Source organism: Pogona vitticeps, chromosome 4 (assembly GCF_051106095.1).
Source record: "Pogona vitticeps strain Pit_001003342236 chromosome 4, PviZW2.1, whole genome shotgun sequence".
NCBI lineage: Eukaryota > Metazoa > Chordata > Lepidosauria > Squamata > Agamidae > Pogona > Pogona vitticeps.
Window position 1 is genome coordinate 86,383,831 of NC_135786.1, and position 17,835 is coordinate 86,401,665.

Here is a 17,835-nt window from a genome sequence, read left to right on the forward strand (position 1 = left end):
AATATCCAGTGGCAGAAATATAAAATAAAAAACAGTTCAAACATGTAACCATATAGAGCATCCGGAATGGAGGGAACAAACCTGAGATCGAAAACAAACGGCAGGAAACAGAAAGCAAAGTAGACTGATTCATCTGAGGTGCAGTTTACTTTAGGTTAGCTGAATTATTTTAGGCATTTAAAACAGAAAATCCCATGGTCTTCTAGTCCCTGGAGGTAAAAATGCTACATGTACATACTCATTAATTATCAGTGCATCACTTTGTCATGATACTCAGATCATCCGCCTAAGGCAGCCCCTACACTCTGCCTAATGGCACAGCTGGCCCCATTCAGGAATCAGACAAATATCGAGGATGATAGATTTTAAAAAAACAAAGAAACGAAAAATGAAGTGAGGTAAGAATTGAGGTCCTTACTATAACCTATTTCCTAGTAAGTAGCATGTAGTGGTGGTGATTGTGATTCCAATTGTAGAGATGTGTGTCACAATTAAACAACTTTATTTCAAGAGGCCAAAGCAGGGATGGGGGAGAAGTGGCCTTCTTATTTCCCACTTTCTGAAACCATCCTTTCCCCAGCTTGATAGTCTTGAACTTTCCCCCTAGAGTGATATCCAACCAGGGATGAGATAAGATTTTTGATTGGTGACTCCTTACAGATCACAGGTGAGGAATAAAACTGAGGCAGACCCAGGGAGCTCATGACTCCAGCAAGCAAACAGGGACTGCTAACAGGAGTTTGACAAGGGAGAGATAGGAAGGAAAGGAAAGGAAGGAAGTATCTACTGAAGGAAGAGACCAAGGACGCAAAGGCAGAAAGATGAGTGCTTTTAGATTAAGACCGGGGAGGGGGGGACCTGGAGTAACCCCTAGGAATTCCCCATTCAGAAGCATTATGTGCTCAGCTTTATAGGAGGGGGAAGATGTCCTTAACAGCAAGAGCCCTGTGCTCAGCTTAACAGGAAAAGTGTGAGAAGGCCTGTGCTCAGCTTAACAGGAAAAGTGTGAGAAGGCCTTGCAAGAGTACATGAGAGGGACTGAAACTCAGCCAGGCACAAGGACTGAAGCCACACCCTACAAAAAGAGGAAGAGAAGGGTAGTTGTAATAGGAGACTCCCTATTGCGTGGGATAGAGCTATAAATAGGAGCTGTGAGTTCTGGGAGGTCCTTTTTTGATCACTGACTCATAACAGAGCACAGTTGAGGAATAAAGCTGAGGCAGACCACGGAGCTCATGACCAGAGCAAGTGAACGGGGACTGTTAACAGGAGTTTGACGGGGAAGTTCAGCAGGGGAGGCCCCTAACAATTTTTTTTGGGGGGGATGAATATAGTTATATATTAATGGACTTTCGCAGCTACGTTCAGGGTAACAAAAATAAAGGAAAGGGTATTCATAGACAAACAGATCACATCAAAAAGCTAACAGGGTTATGGAGGGAAGAGACACTTCAGTTGTGGTGACCTGCAAAGTTTAGGCAATGATAACAACAACAAAAATAACCCGGCGTACACATGCAACAAGTGCAAACTGGTGGAACCGTTAGAAGGAAGGATGAAAGAACTGGAGCAGCAAGGAGCCACATTTAAGGCTATAAGGAAAGACAAAGTACACATCGACAGAACTCTTGAACAGCAGCTGAAGTCAATGGAAGCACTGGAGGTAAAAGAACAACAAGGGAAGGCAGAGGAGGACATTGCCGGGGAGAAAGCAAACATAGTAGAGGAAGAAGCATGGAAAAGAGTCACTGTTAGGAGCAAAAGAAGGAGAAGTGGAACTGCAAAACCACTTTCAGGTGCTTGAAGAGGAGTCTGACAGACAGCAAATAAGAAGAAGGCCTTGCAAGAGTACATGAGAGGGACTGAAACTCAGCCAGGCACAAGGACTGAACCCACACCCTACAAAAAGAGGAAGAGAAGGGTAGTTGTAATAGGAGACTCCCTATTGCGTGGGATAGAAACTGAAGTATTCCAGGAAGATCCATGGACCCACCAGGTATGAAGTCTCCCTGGAGCACAGGTTAGGGATGTGACAAAAGGATTCCCATCATTCATAAAACCAATGGATACATACCCCCTTCTTTTCATCCATGTGGGAACAAACAACACAGACAAGAGCAACTTCAAATAGATCACTATAGACTTTGAAGCTCTAGAAAGGAAATTTAAGTACTATGGAGCTCAGATAGATTTTTTGCCTTATGAATATTTGGAAGAGGAATAGAAAAAAGAAAGGAGAATACTCCAGGTGAATGACTGGCTACAAAGGTGGTGCTGACGTGAGGGAGTTAGTTTTTGGGATCACAGCCTAAGCTTCCTAGAAGACGGACTGCTAGCAAGAGATGTCTTTCACCTCACGAGGGCTGGGATTAATGTGTTTGGCCACAGCATGCAGAACTTCATCAGGAGGGCTTTAAAGTGAATTGGAAGGGGGAGGGAAACACAAGTACAGAGTTAAGGGTAGATGAAGCCTTACACACAATAAGAGGAATGAACCAGACAGTTCTGGTGGGGGGGTCGATAATAACATTAACATTATTGGTAACATTGACAAAAATGTACAAAGAAAGGAAAAGGTAAAGGTTCCACTTGACAATTTTTGTCCAGTTATGTTCGACTGTACAAAGAAAAGCAGGCCACAAATCACACAATCTCTGGTGTCTATATATGAATACCAAGAGAATAGGGAACAAACAAGAAGAACTGGAAATCTTAGCTGAGGAGGGTAAATATGACTTGATAAGAATAACAGAAACTTGTTGGGACGATTCCCATGACTGGAAGACAGCAACTGAAGGATATAAATTGTTCAAAAAGAACAGAAAGAATAGAAAGGGAGAAGGATATATCAAAAATACAAAGTCCTGTGCAAAAATACAGGAGGAGGAGATTGGCTGTCCCATTGAGACCATCTGGATCGATGTAGCTGGGGCAAAAAACAAAAGGAATGTGGTAGTTGGATCGACAAAGCAATCAAGGAGAGGATGCAAATGAAACTTTTGAAAAACCAACTCGAAGGATTTTAAAAAGACATTATGTAGTAGAGATGGGAGATTTCAATAATCCTGATATCTGCTGTGAGGCAAATACTGCCAAGTATGGCCCTTCCAAGAAATTACTGGCTTGTGTGGCTGATAATTATCTCCTACAAAAACCAAAGCAGAGCGTAGCCGCATACTTCTGCTGGATTTTTTAAAAAGCCAATTTTAATAATCTCAGAACAAGGGTAGGTAAGGTCCCATGGAAGGTGATCCTAATAAGAAAAGGAATCTAGGGTGGGAGCTTCTAAAACAGGAAATTCTAAAGGCACAACTACAAACAATTCCAACAAGAAAAAAAAGGTGGGAGACAGCAAAAAAAAAAAAAAAAAGGCCAATGTGGCTTCTCAAAAAGCTTGGAGAGGCCATGAAAACAAAAAAGGACATGTATAGGAAGTGGAAACAAGGCTGGCCACAAAGAAAAAGTACTGAAAAGTAGCAAGGAACTGTAAGGATAGCATTAGGAGGGCAAAAGCTGAGAATGACCTGAGGATAGGTGGAGGGTGAGGTGCCAGATGACTGGAGGAGAGCTAATGTTATCCCTATCCACAAAAAGGGCAACAAGGAGGAGCCTGGGAACTACAGACCAGTCAACCTCACATGAAGCCCATGGAAAATTCTGGAACAAATTATAAAGCAGTCACTATGCAAGCACCTAGAAAACAATGCAGTGATAACTAGAAACACAGATTTATCAAGAACAAATCCTGCCAGGCTAATCTGATTTCATTTTTTTTTTAATCAGATAACCTTCCTGATAGACAAAGGGAATGCTGTCATCATAGTATATCTTGACTTCAGCAAAGCTTTTGACAAAGTGTCCCATGATATTCTGATTAGCAAGCTAACTAGCTGTGCGCTGGCTAGAACAACTGTCAGATGGATACACAGTTGGCTACAGAATCATAGAGGGTGATGATTAATGGCTCCTTCTCAAATTGGGAGGAGGTAAAAAGTGGGGTACCCCAGGGCTCAGTCCGGGCCTGGTGTCCTTCAACATTTTTATTAATGACCTGGATCAGGAGGTACAGGGAATGTAATCAAATTTGCAGATGACACAAATATGGGTGGAATAGTTAAAAATATTCTGGAAGAGAGAAACAACATTCAAAATGATCTAGATAGGCTTGAGCACTGGGCTGGAAACAACAGAATAAAGTTCAACAGAAATAAGTGCAAAGTACTGCACCTAAGAAACCAAACACACAGTAAGAAGATGGGGAATACCTGGCTTAGCAATACAAGTGAAAAGGATTGTAGAGTTGTAGATCACAAGCTGAATATGAGCCAACAGTTGATGTGGCTACAAAAAAGTCAAATGGTATTTCTTTCTTTTGTTGTTTAGTCATTAATTCGTGTCTGACTCTTCATGACCCCATAGACCAGAGCACGTCAGGCCCTCCTGTCTTCCACTGCCTCCCAAAGTTGGGTCAGATTCATATTGGTAGCTTCAATGGCACTGTTCATCCATCTTGTCCTCTGTTTTCCCCTTCTCCTCTTGCCCTCACACTTTCCCATCATCAGGGTCTTTTCCAGGGAGTCTTCTCTTTTCATGAGATGGCCAAAGAATTGCAGCCTCAGCTTCAGGATATGCCCTTCCAGTAGCATTCAGGGTTGATTTCCTTAAGAATTGATAGGTTTGTTCTCCTTGCAGTCCAGGGGACTCTCAAGAGTCTCCTCCAGCACCACAATTCAAAAGCATCAATTCTTCAGCAGTCGGCATTCTTTACAGTCCAGCTCTTGCTTCCATACATGGCTACTGGAAAAACCATAGCTTTGACTATGTGGACCTTTGTTCACAAGGTGATGTCTCTGCTTTTAAAGATGCTGTTTAGGTTTGTCATCGCTTTCCTCCCAAGAAGCATGTGTCTTTTAATTTTGTGGCTGCTGTCATCATCTGCAGTGATCATGGAGCCCAAGAAAGTAAAATCTGTCACTGCCTCCCTTTCTTATATCTCTGCCTGTGCTTCATTTCATTTGGTGTTTGTTTGTTTGTTTATCGAATCACATCTGCCTCTAGCTCTCGTCATCGTTTAGTCGTGTCCGACTCTTCGTGACCCCATGGACCAGAGCATGCCAGGCCCTCCTATCTTCCACTGCCTCCCGGAGTTGTGTCAAATTCATGTTGGTTGCTTCACAGACACTGTCCAGCCATCTCATCCTCTGTCGTCCCCTTCTCCTCTTGCCTTCACACTTTCCTAACATCAAGGTCTTTTCCAAGGAGTCTTCTCTTCTCATTAGATGGCCAAAGTACTGGAGCCTCAGCTTCAGGATCTGTCCTTCCAGTGAGCACTCAGGGTTGATTTCCTTTAGAATCAATAGGTTTGTTCTCCTTGCAGTCCAGGGGACTCTCAAGAGCCTCCTCCAGCACCACAATTCAAAGGCATCAATTCTTCGGCGGCCTGCTTTCTTTATGGTCCAGCTCTCACTTCCATACATAGCTTTGACTATTCGGACTTTTGTTGGCAAGGTGATGTCTCTGCTTTTTAAGATGCTGTCAAGGTTTGTCATCGCTTTCCTCCCAAGAAGCAGGCATCTTTTAATTTCGTGGCTGCTGTCTCCATCTGGAGTGATCATGGAGCCCAAGAAAGTAAAATCTGTCACTGCCTCCATATCTTCCACTTCAATTTCCCAGGAGGTGATGGGACCAGTGGCCATTATCTTAGTTTTTTTGATGTTGAGTTTCAGGCCATTTTTTGCACTCCTCTTTCACCCTCATTACAAGGTTCTTTAATTCCTCCTGACTTTCTGCCATCAGAGTGGTATCATCTGCATATCGGAGATTGTTGATATTTCTTCCAGCAATCTTAATTCTGGTTTGGGATTCCTCCAGTCCAGCCTTCCGCGTAATGTATTCTGCATTTAAGTTAAATAAGCCGGGGGACAATATACAACCTTGTCGTACTACTTTCCCAATTTTGAACCAATCAGTTGTTCCGTATCCAGTTCTAACTGTTGCTTCCTGTCCCACACATAGATTTCTCAGGAGATAGATAAGGTGGTCACTCACTCCCATTTCTTTAAGAATTTGCCATAGTTTTCTGTCGTCCACACAGTCAAAGGCCTTTGCATAGTCAATGAAGCAGAAGTAGATTTTGTTTTTTGAACTCTCTGGCTTTCTCCATAATCCTGCACATGTTAGCATTTTGATCTTTAGTTCCTCTGCCCCTTCAAAACCCAGCTTGTACTTCTGGGAGTTCTCGGTCCACATACTGCTGAAGCCTGCCTTGGAGGATTTCGAGCATAACCTTGTTAGTGTGTGAAATGAGTGCAATTGTACAGTAGTTGGAGCATTCTTTGGCACTGACCTTCTTTGGGATTGGGATGTAGACTGATCTTTTCCAGTCCTTTGGCCACTGTTGAGTTTTCCAAACTTGCTGCCATATTGAATGTAGCACCTTAACAACGTCATATTTTATGCTTTTAAATAGTTCCACTGGAATGCCATCACCTCCACTGTCCTTGTTCTTAGCCAAGCTTTCTAAGGCCCACTTGACTTCACTCTCCAGGATGTCTGGCTCAAGGTCAGCAGCCACACTATCTGGGTGTCCAAATCTTTCTGGTATAATTCTTCTATGTATTCTTGCCACCTCTTCTTGATGTCTTCTGCTTCTGTTAGGTACCTACCATTTTTGTCCTTTATCATGTCCATCTTTGTACAAAATGTTCCTTTAATAGCTCCAATTTTCTTGAACAAATCTCTGGGTTTTCCCTTTCTATTATTTTCCTTTATTTCTTTTCACTGTTCATTTAAGAAGGCCCCCTTGTCTCTCCTTGCTATTCTTTGAAAGTCTGCATTCCATTTTCTGCATCTTTCCCTATCTGCCCTGCATTTTGTCTCCCTTCTCTTCTCAGCTATTTGTAAGGCCTCATTGGACAGCCACTTTCCTTTCTTGCATTTCCTTTTCTTTGGGATGGCTTTTGTTGCTGCCTCCTGTAAAATGTTCCGAGCCTCCATCTATAGTTCTTCAGGCACTCTATCCACCAAATCTAGTTCCTTAAATCTGTTCTTCACTCCCACTGTGTATTCATAAGGGATGGGTTTAGATTATACCTCACTAGCCCAGTGGTTTCTCCTACTTTCTTTTCTTTAAGCTTGAGTTTTGTTATAAGAAACCGATGATCGGAGCCATAATCCGTTCCAGGTCTTGTTTTTGCAGACTGTATAGAGCTTCTCCATCTTTGGCGGCAGAGAACATAATCAATCTAATTTCGGTATTGCCCATCTGGTGATGTCCATGTGGAGAGTCGCCTCTTGTGTTGTTGGAAAAGAGTGTGGGCTACTCCATTCCTTCTATGTGATTCTTGCCCACAATAGTAGAATGGTAATCATCTGAATTGAATTCACCCATTCCTGTCCGTTTTAGTTCACTGATGCCCAGGATGTCAATGTTTATTCTTGCCACCTCCTGTTTGACCACATCCAGCTTCCCAAGGTTCATAGATCTTACATTCCAGGTTCCTATGCAGTATTTTTCTTTGCAGCATCAGACTTTCCTTTCACTTCCAGGCACATCCACCGCTGCACGTCCTTTCGGCTTTGGCCCAACCACTTCATTAGCTCTGGAGCTACTTGTCCTTGTCCTCTGCTCTTCCGACCTGAGGGGCTCATCTTCCAAGGTCATATCTTTTAGCCTTTTGTTTCTGTCCATGGAGTTTTCTTGGCAAAGATACTGGAGTGGCTTGCCAGTTCCTGCTCCAGGTGGATCGCGTTTAGTCAGAACTCTCCACTATGACCTGTCCATCTTGGGTGTCCCTGCACGGCATAGCCCATAGCTTCTATGAATTAACTCAAGCCCCGTCGCCACAACAAGGCAGCAATCCATGAAGGGGATGCTATTTTAGGCTGCATTATAGATCCTGCTGCCTGGAGATCTGGGGAGTTGCCATGCTAGAATCTAACTTTTTCATAGTACAGTGTGGGAAGATTTTGGAAGAAGACCAAAGAGTTTAATGTGTGGTTTTTGCTCTTTTCCCTCATAAATATAATCCTCTTCCCTGCAAGCCCCAAGGAAGCTGCCCCTGGTGGAGTGGAACCCCAAAAAGCAGCATCCCATTTGGGGCATTGGTGGGGAGAATGCATCCCTGCAGATGTTCAGGACTCCAATTCCCATCAGCCCTAACTAGTATAGCTCATGATAAAGAATGCTGGTAGTTGCAGTCCAACAATATCTGGAGGGTGAGACTTCTGTTCAGGGATAGGGATACACTGCAGCCTTTTCCTAAATCAACCATTTGTATACGTCAGTCAGAGACTGCCAGAAAGCAAATAGCTTCCTTGAATGGCCTGAAATGTTTTTTTGTACGCCAACGGCTTTCCTGATGTTGTATAATTATTCAGCCTCCTGACACAACGCTTTACTTGGCACCTGTTTGTTGATTAAGAGTCAGCAGATCTACAGGATGTTGGCTTGTAATCATGCCAAGCTGCCACCTAGAAACACGTCTCTGCATTCTGTATGGATACAGAACCAACATTCACGGTATCTCATTTATTCATGTTCACTGAACCAGAGATATTTGTTTGTTTGCTGATTGATATTGACTTTACCAAGGCCAGAGATGTCATTGCTGCAATTTCAGAAGGGCCAACATTTACACGGCGCTCTTTCTCGGCTGCCCCTATGCTCTTGAGGACACCCCTTGCCCCCTCCGCTCCTCCTCCTTATGAACTGTAAATCATGTCATTAAACAACTGCTTCCAAAGTACAGCCATTTATCATGATCCGGGGACGAAGCCACTTTTAATGCACATACTTAGCCTCTTCTACCTTGTGGTGCTGGTGTAGGGCTGTCACTTTGTGCTGCCGTTTAAGTTCGTAAGTGACAGATGTTAGATGATAATGTGCATTAACCCCTGGGCCTGTGCAGATGCCAATGAGCAATCACTGGTGGAGTCGATACATTCAATAAAGCAAGGTCTATTCAAATTCATGTGAAATCGCCCACAGCTAATGGTGCTGCTATTTTTAATTTCCAAAGGCTGATATACATTTCCAGTAATCTCAGCAAGTCAGAAAGTCCCTGGATTTGTAGCACTACAAGCATCCTGCTAAATGGGTTCTGTGCTGGACACAGTCTTATGCTGCTAATGAGTAATTGTTCCTAACATATAGCCCTGGCACTCTAACTTCAGTCTGCCAGTTTGCAGGGTGTCATCTATGCTACAGGTCCAAAAAAGTAAACTCCTCTAGAATCCCAAACACAACCATGACTATAAACAAGGTGTGGGGAGCTTGTGATATTCCAGTGCTGTTGGATTGCAATGCCCATCAACCTTAACCAGTGCAACCAATGCTGTGGGCTGGTGGAGGATGCAGTTGAGCACACTTCCCACTTTGGCTCTACATAATGATTGGATGCTCATAACAGTTGTTCTCCAATGGAAGATCAATATCTGTCCTGGCAAATGGGGACATAGGGTACATCTTCCTTGTTGACCATGGTTTTAGGTTTACTGTAGCTCTTTCCCTCCTTCCATTAAGGCGAAGTGGGGAGTGCTACTGCTCACCTCCTTCCTACTAGGGCTGTGCATTGGGCTTGGACAAATCATACATTCCAAATCGAATGGGCTTTATTTGGATTGCTATGTATTTCTGGATCAAGGCCAATTGGCTAGATATCATCGTCATCATCATCATCTTAGAAGTACAGAGCTGAAAGGGACCCATCAGACCCAGCCCATGTCAAGGAGGCACAGTGGGGAATTGAACTACCACCCCTTAGACTCTGAAGCCAGAGGCCAAAGCCACTGAGTGATTCAGTAGTTCCAGGGTAAAGTGAGTTGGAAGCTACAAAACATATTGTGCCCGGAACAATTGAATCAAGTAGTGCAAGATTAGCTCAGCCTTCGTGTCCTCTTGTGTACATCTTCTTGTCTTTTTGGGGGGGAGGGGGAGGTTAATATTAGAGGTGCCTAGTAGGCTAATCCCTGAAGTGCACTGTCTGAAACTTCATAGGTTTGCTCCCTCTGTAGGGTCTATTATATCTCAAATTTATGTACCTCAGGCAACAGCAAAAATGTTACATCCGTTTCAGTTTTGCAAGTCAATGGGGGCTTACAATTTGACATGGATCCTTGATACAGATCAAATCAGATGGGGTACAAATCATTCTGGACCAATCTGGGTCACATTCCCAACCCCTGCATTGACCTCCAAAATTTGAGGCACCCATTTGTTGTCCTACATCCTGCACTCCCAGGGTAATGGAAGAAACAACAAGGAAAATTGGAAGTGTCCCTTGGACCAATGTTGGCCTGGGTAGAAAACCCAGAGGAACCACTGGAGGTCACTAATTCATAGTGGCATAAGTTCAAACTTACTCTGCACCCCATAACAACAAAGAAGCCAAGCTAGAGACATCATGGATCAATCCCAGAGTACAAGTCTTGCATAAACTACAGCCCAGGCTTAATCCCTGTCATTTCCAATTGAAACACTAGATCATAAGTGGTGGGAAAGATGTTTCTTGACTTGGAAACTATGGAGAACTGCTAACACTTAGAGCAAACTCAAAATAGACAACACTGAGTTAGACAGACAAATGGCCGTATTTGTGACATGGCATAAAGTTCTTATGCCCCCTGTGCAGCCATTTGCTTTTGCCATGTTTTCTGTCATTAATAACATTGCCTCCTCATGTTCCTGAGGACATTGAAACAACTCTTATAGGTCCATCATGATATAATAAGAAGGGGATGGGGAGAGTGTTACAGAAGGTCACTTTCACTGGACAGTTTGTGTCTTCTGGCCAGGAATAAGAGAGACAAGCAATGCACACAGAATTTTTAGGAGGCATTGCGGGCAACAGTAAGCCTTGGCAGAGGTTCTAACACTTTTCCCAGCATCTCTCTTGGGTATCTGACTACCATCTGAGAGATCAACCAGGAGCTAAATTCCAGCTGGCTGGCTTTAGAATTCATGCTCCTCCTCGATAGTCACATCTTCTTGTATTTTCAAAGAGGTGACCAAATTAATACATGTAATTACTGTAGCTAAGATATAATATGGGGAATATTGGGAGAAAACAGAAACACGGTCATCCCAAAAAGGACGCATAAATTGGGAATGATTTTATAGCCGGACTTGAAATATGGACTGGAAAGCATAGATAAAAGAAGAACATGACGGTTCAATCAGGGAATGGAGAGATTAGTAACTATAGCAATTCTGGTAAAACCTGCTAAGTTGTTCTTTATTGTTATCTTTTAATTCTAGTATAATGGTATAAGTGGATGTAAAAGTACCCTCTTGCTCTCTGGAACTTTACCTTTTCCCCTACCCATGTCTACTCCCCCAGCCCTAATCCTATCCCTATTGAAAATGAATAAAAATTATATAAACAAAAAGAGAGGTAACTGAATTAGTCTGTTTCTGCAAGAATGAAAACAAAACAAAAATAGAAGCGTTGTTGAAGACAAAACATTTATTTAAAGATTAGGCATTCATGTGCACTGTGCAAAACTTGGGAATGTGTGTGTGTGTTATAGTTATTGTTTTTGTTTTGTTTTTTTGGCTAGAACTCCTAGATTTCTGCTGCAGCCATGCTGGCTAGGGGATTCTGGGAACTGTGAAAAGTAGAGATGGACATGAATTTCAAAAAATGAATAATCAAATTAATTCAAAATCAAGAATTCATTGATTTGTACTCATATGAATCAAGGGCCCTGATTAATACGAATCAATGAATTTTTTAGTGATTTTTAATCATTGATTCATTTGGCTATAAACTGCCCCCCCAGGCACCTTGAGACATTAAAATTGCAGAGAACCTTCCTCTGACTGTCCTCTATAATCTCTTCATATTTAGTGAAGATTGGATTTTAGATTTCTGAGTTATAAACCCATAAAGAGGGGGGGAGGTAAAGTTCCCCCCAGGTGCCTAGAGACACCAAAGTCACTGAGATGGTCCTCCTGACTCTCCTCTACAATCTCTCCAAGTTTGGTGAAGATTGGGTTTCCCCAAGCCGGTTGCTAAAAGGCACTTTCCCAGGGGAACCCACATTATGAGTGTATAACCTGGATGTCTGAAACCCAATCTTCACAAAATCTGGAGAAATTTTAGAGAACCATGGGAAGCTTCTCTGTGATTCTGGTTTCTCTAGGTGCCTGGGAGAATTTCCCTGGATGGTCTTTCCTTGTGAGTGTATAACTGAGATGTCTAAAACTTGAACTTCACCAAACATGCAGGGCTTGTACAGGAGAGTCAGGGAAAACTTCTCTGTGATTTTGGTTTCTTTAGGTGCCTGGGGGAACTTTCCTGCGTGGTCATTCCTTATGAGTGTATAACTCAGATCTTCAAAAACCAAACTTCACCAAACATGCAGGGCTTGTACACAGGAGTCAGGGAAACCTCCCTGCAAATTTGATGTCTCTAGATGCAGGGGGGGCTGTTTTATAGTGTTTTAAAGTAAAAAAAATTAATTGACATTAGAAAATTAATTGGCATTAGAAAAAACCATACATTTGTAATTTTTCTGATTCATGCCCATCTTAAGTGAAAAGCAATGTTTCCAAGTTTGATTGCTGTACAAAGTCTGCAAAGAGAAAGACTTTGTACATATAGCTATATACAATAAGGTTTCCATGCAACCTGGAACCTGATTCTCACTGGGTCCTAGAACCCATGGAAGCCTACACACATCTGCACGAATTCATTAAATTCCTATCCTGTTTTTACTCCAATGAATTCAAGATGATCTACATGGCTGGCCTCTTCCACACTGTCTTCTCAACGACCCTGTGAGGTGAATCAAACTTAGGACCTGTCTACATTTCTCAGAAAACCCACAATACGTGGAATTTTAATTTTAGATGACTTAAATCATATGGTTCTTGAGTCATTTTCTGCATTTGTACTTAGTAATTACTGTAAAATGCATATCTTCTGTTAATACAGAAGAAGGGAGACTGTGTTCTTTAACACTGGCTGTAAAGTTCACAATGGGCTTAAGCTGATTAAGAAAACAGCATGCTAAAATAAACAGATCTCTAGTGGCCATTTATTTTAACTCGATTCCTAAGAAAACAAACCAAGTTAGAGGAAACATGTAACTCATGCTATTTAACACAGATCAAATCCCAGGTTTTTGGCTGTGTGACAAGGCTCTTAGATTGCTCATTCAAATTCCTTGCCAAGAGTACCTATGGATACCAGAGGGTGAGAGTAAGTGAGAAATACAATGTCATGGGTGGGGCTAGTCTGTGCAGCCCCACACTTTGCTATCACATTGACAGAACACCTGACAACTAAATGTTAGCAAGTAATCCTAATAACACCACACAGATAGATGTTAATCCCTTCTTGATCATCCCAGAGCACAGAACACACAGCAATGGGCTCAAGTTACAGGAAGCCAGATTTTGGCTGATATAAGGAAAACTTTTCAACTGTTTGAGCAGTACAACAATGGAACCCTGGGGGAGGGGAAGAGTGCTCCAATGCTGGAGACATTCATGAGAAATTTAAACAACCACCTACCAGGTCTGTTTTGATTTGTATTCCTGCACTGAGCAGGTAATTGGACTCGATGGTCTTATAGGCCTGTTCCAACTTCATGATTCGATAATTCAATGATCCACAGTCTGGAGCTCTTCCCGGTTTTCTTGCCCTGAAAAATCATAGTATTGTATTCATAGACTCTAAAGTCTAGCGTGAGTCCTGCTGAAAGATTAAATGATACATATAATATAGCTTTTGAACTCACATATTATTAAGGCACAATGTTTGAAATGAAGAGACAATGGAAAAAATAGCTTCCATTTAAATTAGGCCTAGTTTATTACTTAACTCTGCGAATGAACCATAGTGTGAAAAAACAATATATCTCAGGTGTAATAGAAAACAAGAATAATGGGGGTTCTGAGCAATATTTAATTGGATTAAATGAATTTGGTTTGGGAATGTTGAATCTATAAAATCTCTTGCACTGTGAAATTAAATTATAGATAATATACAGTACCTATGGCTATGAGCCACGGGCCCTTGCTGGGATTAATCAATGAACAACATATCATCCAAATAACACTATAAAAAATAAACATCTCATCAAAATTACTGTAAAGGAAATGAAGTTCAAATGAATACAATCTACGATGGTCTGTGTTTCATTCAGCATTCAGTAGAAGAGAATCTTCTAAAACTACGTTTTTACCATTCATGGATCATTCAACCATGTATGCTTCTTAAACATATTAAATAGTTACATGGAGATGACTGTAAATAAAAAAAGCAATGTAGGCACATGACATCTCTACCTGGAGATGAATAATCAAAACATGACTTTGTTTCTCATTCTTCCCACATGCTGTACGAGGACGTGGATAGAAGAAGCTTCCTTTTACAAGTCCAGCCATTGGCCCATCTCATTCAGAATTATTTACAGTAACTGGAACCATCTCTCCTGATCGTCAAAGATATTTTTTTTTAACCCTGAATGGAGGTGATAGTGATTAAATCTAAAATCTTGAACATTCATGATATAAATATCTATAATCCTCATCCAAAGACTTCCTCCCTTTCTGTGCTTCATTTCGTGTTTGTTTGTTTATCGAATCACATCTGCCTCTAGCTCTACTGCTTGTTAAATTTTGCATGCACATTTTCAGTTGACTCCACTGCGTGAACACATTCCTTCACCCACCCCACCCTAAGAGTGTTATGCTACCGTTTGGGGCACATTTCACGTACGAGCATTGCTCTCCAAGGCCATCCATCAGCGTGAGGATATGCAAGAACACACCAACTAGTGTCTGTTCTAGGGACAATCAAGGAAGGGTGAAACAAGATGAACTCATCACAACTCAGATGGAAACTGGAGCCAGATCAAGTGTTTCGTGTTTCAAATCTCTATTTGAAATAGAAAGCACTTGATCTGGCCCAGTTATTGCTGCCCTAAGAAAATAAATGCAATCAGTGACACTGTGACAACAACGTACACACAATTAGGTGACTTTCCACCCTATGTTTTATATCTGTGGTTTTCAGACTGCACATTAGAATGATCCTCCCCCCATTGACCTGTCTTCTGGGAAACCAGATTCAATGTACAAAATTCTAGGATGTTCTAAACAGAGATGCCAGAACAGAACCATCCAGTTTCCTGAGATTTCATGGCCTAACACTTCCAGCCAGGGGTATGTCCACATGATGGCATAGGGACAGGGTAGGCAATGGTTAGTAGGGTGGAAATCTGGGTAACACTCAGCTAAATCAGATAATGTAGCAACCAGAGTTTTAGTTGCCAGGCATGTGACAAAATGTGTCCAGGAACTGCAGCAATGTTACATCATTCCTGCTAAGATTTATATCTGAGATAGCAATCTGTGCAACCTGTGTGGCCAAGAAGGCTCAGAGGTTGCAGTCTTGGTGCTCCACCCTCTGCATTAAGAACATAAGAAGAGCCCTACTGTACCAGGGCTAGTCCAGCTTCCTGTATCTCACAGTGGCCCTATCAGATGCCTCTGGGAGCACATTGTCTCCTGATACCCCTCTCCTTCTAAATCTGGAGATTATACAATCCCCATCATGGCTTGTAACCTGTGATGGACTTTTCCTCCAGGAATCTGTCCAATCCCCTTTTAAAGGCATCCAGGCCAGATGCCTTCAAGACATCCTGTGGCAAGGAGTTCCACAGACTAACAACACGCTGGGTAAAGAAAGATTTACTTTTGCCTCTTCTCACTCTCCCAACGCTCAATTTGAATGGATGTTCCCTGGTTCTAGTATTGTGTGAAAGGGAAAAGAGCTTCCCTCTATCCACTTTATCATTCACCTGCATAATTTTATATGTCTCTATTATGTCCCCCCTCAGGCTCCTTTTCTCTAGACTAAAGAGCCCAAAACGCTGTAGCCTTTCCTCATAAGAGAGGTGTCCCAGCCCAGTTATCATTTTAGTCACTCTCTTCTGTACCTTTCCAGTTCCATTATGTCTTTTTTGAGGTGAAGTGACCAGAACTGTACATACTATTCCAGGTGCAGCCTTACCAGCATTTTGTACAATGGGATTATAATGTTAGCTGTTTTATTTTCAATCCCCTTTTTAATGATACCTAGCATGGAATTGGCCTTCTTCACTGCCACCGCACACTAGGTTGACAATTTCATCGAGCTGTCCACCAGCACACCAAGATCTCTTTCCTGATCCGTCATGGACAGCTCAGAATCCATTTGCTGATAACTAAAGTTTTGGGGTTTTTTACCCCAATGTGCATTACTTTACATTTTCTTATATTGAAACACATTTGCCATTTTGCCGTCCATTCTCCCAGTTTGGAGAGATCCTTCTGGAGCTCTTCAGAATCCCTTCTGGTCTTCACCACCTGGAAAATTGTCATGTCATCTGCAAACTTGGCCACCTCACTGCATATCCCTGTCTCCAGGTCATTTATGAACAGGTTGAAAAGCACCAGTCCCAGGACAGAGCCTTGTGGCACACTGCTTTACTCCTCTCTCCATTATGGAAATTGCCCATTGTTCCAAATGGTATGATGTGTCCAAATCGTTGTGGTTACCAGCTCTTTCCCCAGTATCTTCCTATCACTCTTAAATTTTTGGTGTTCTGACAGTGTGCAATCGCATCTCATGTCAAAATGCTTTTTTGTTGAGACAGTGAGTGATGGTACTACACGGCAATGAGCAGACATAGGATACTAAGCTTTAATACCACCTCACACCAAGATTCAACTTTTCTTTTCACTCACCAAGAGAATGGTCTCCCTGTCTTAAGATCCAGATAAACATAACAATTCTTTGAGAATAGCTGGCACACTGATAGTCCCAAAAGCCCAAAATAACCCATAAAAGCGACACCAAAAAACAGAGGCAAGGCAACAGAGAATCAATCTGCTCCAAAAACAAAAATCAGAACAACCAACAACAATAACCTCCAGAAAAAATAATCCCCAACACCTCCCTATGTATGTCTTTAACAGAATAAATACACTGTAACCAAAACAATTTTTAAAAACCAATTAAATAGGAAAAGCCCACAAACAGGGGCAAGTAAAAGCAAAAAATACAATCAATGCCCGCACCAAACCCAAATGACTAGAATATGGAGAGACTTCTATACCTCTACCATTTCATGCCTTGTTCCTTATATGCCACCATGCTGCAGCAGGCAGGCAGCCAAATATATATATTATATATATATATTATATTAAATATATATTATATTAAAATTTAAATTTAAAAAATCAAGAAAGGAAATGACCAAACAGCAGGGGGGGGGGATTTTTTTCCAAAAATATAATTGTAAAGAGGAGGGGGGGGAAGGATCCAAGACAGAGCAAGGCACAGAGACTGGCAGCCAGCCAGCCAGCCAGATGGAGGGTGCCAGGAGCTCACACAGCACAAGGAATATGTAAAAGAAAGAAAGAAAGAAAGAAAGAAAGAAAGAAAGAAAGAAAGAAAGAAAGAAAGAAAGAAAGAAAGAAAGAAAGAAAGAAAGAAAGAAAGAAAGAAAGAAAGAAAGAAAACACTCCAGATATATTCCAACCAATCCAGGCCCTTTTTCAGCCTCAACATTCCCACTCCCGTCCTCCTGGACATAGCAGTGTGTGTACCCTGTGTGGCCAAGAAGGCCCAGGAGCTACAACCCTGGTGCTCCACCCTCTGCATTGTTCCAAATGGCATGATGTGTCCAAATACAGTAGCCCTTGCGATGCTACTCAGATGAAGAACTTCCGTCAAGATTTGGCAAACATAGAGTGAAAGAAAGGTTGAAGGAAAGAGGAAACATGAAGTGGGAGAAGCACCAAAACGTTCATTTCCCTCTGTTTCATTAACATGAAAT

The 17,835-nt window shown here is 42.0% G+C and overlaps 1 long non-coding RNA gene across 1 annotated transcript in view; it reads right to left on the bottom strand.

Annotated features, from left to right (window-relative positions):
• The window catches only part of LOC144588787 (uncharacterized), a 101,520-nt gene extending 83,945 nt beyond the window's left edge, over positions 1-17,575 (bottom strand). The window contains exon 1 of the long non-coding RNA XR_013544492.1: positions 13,521-17,575. This is a non-coding gene — a long non-coding RNA (uncharacterized LOC144588787). The remainder of the gene's footprint in view (positions 1-13,520) is intronic.
• Positions 17,576-17,835: the final 260 nt, after the last annotated feature.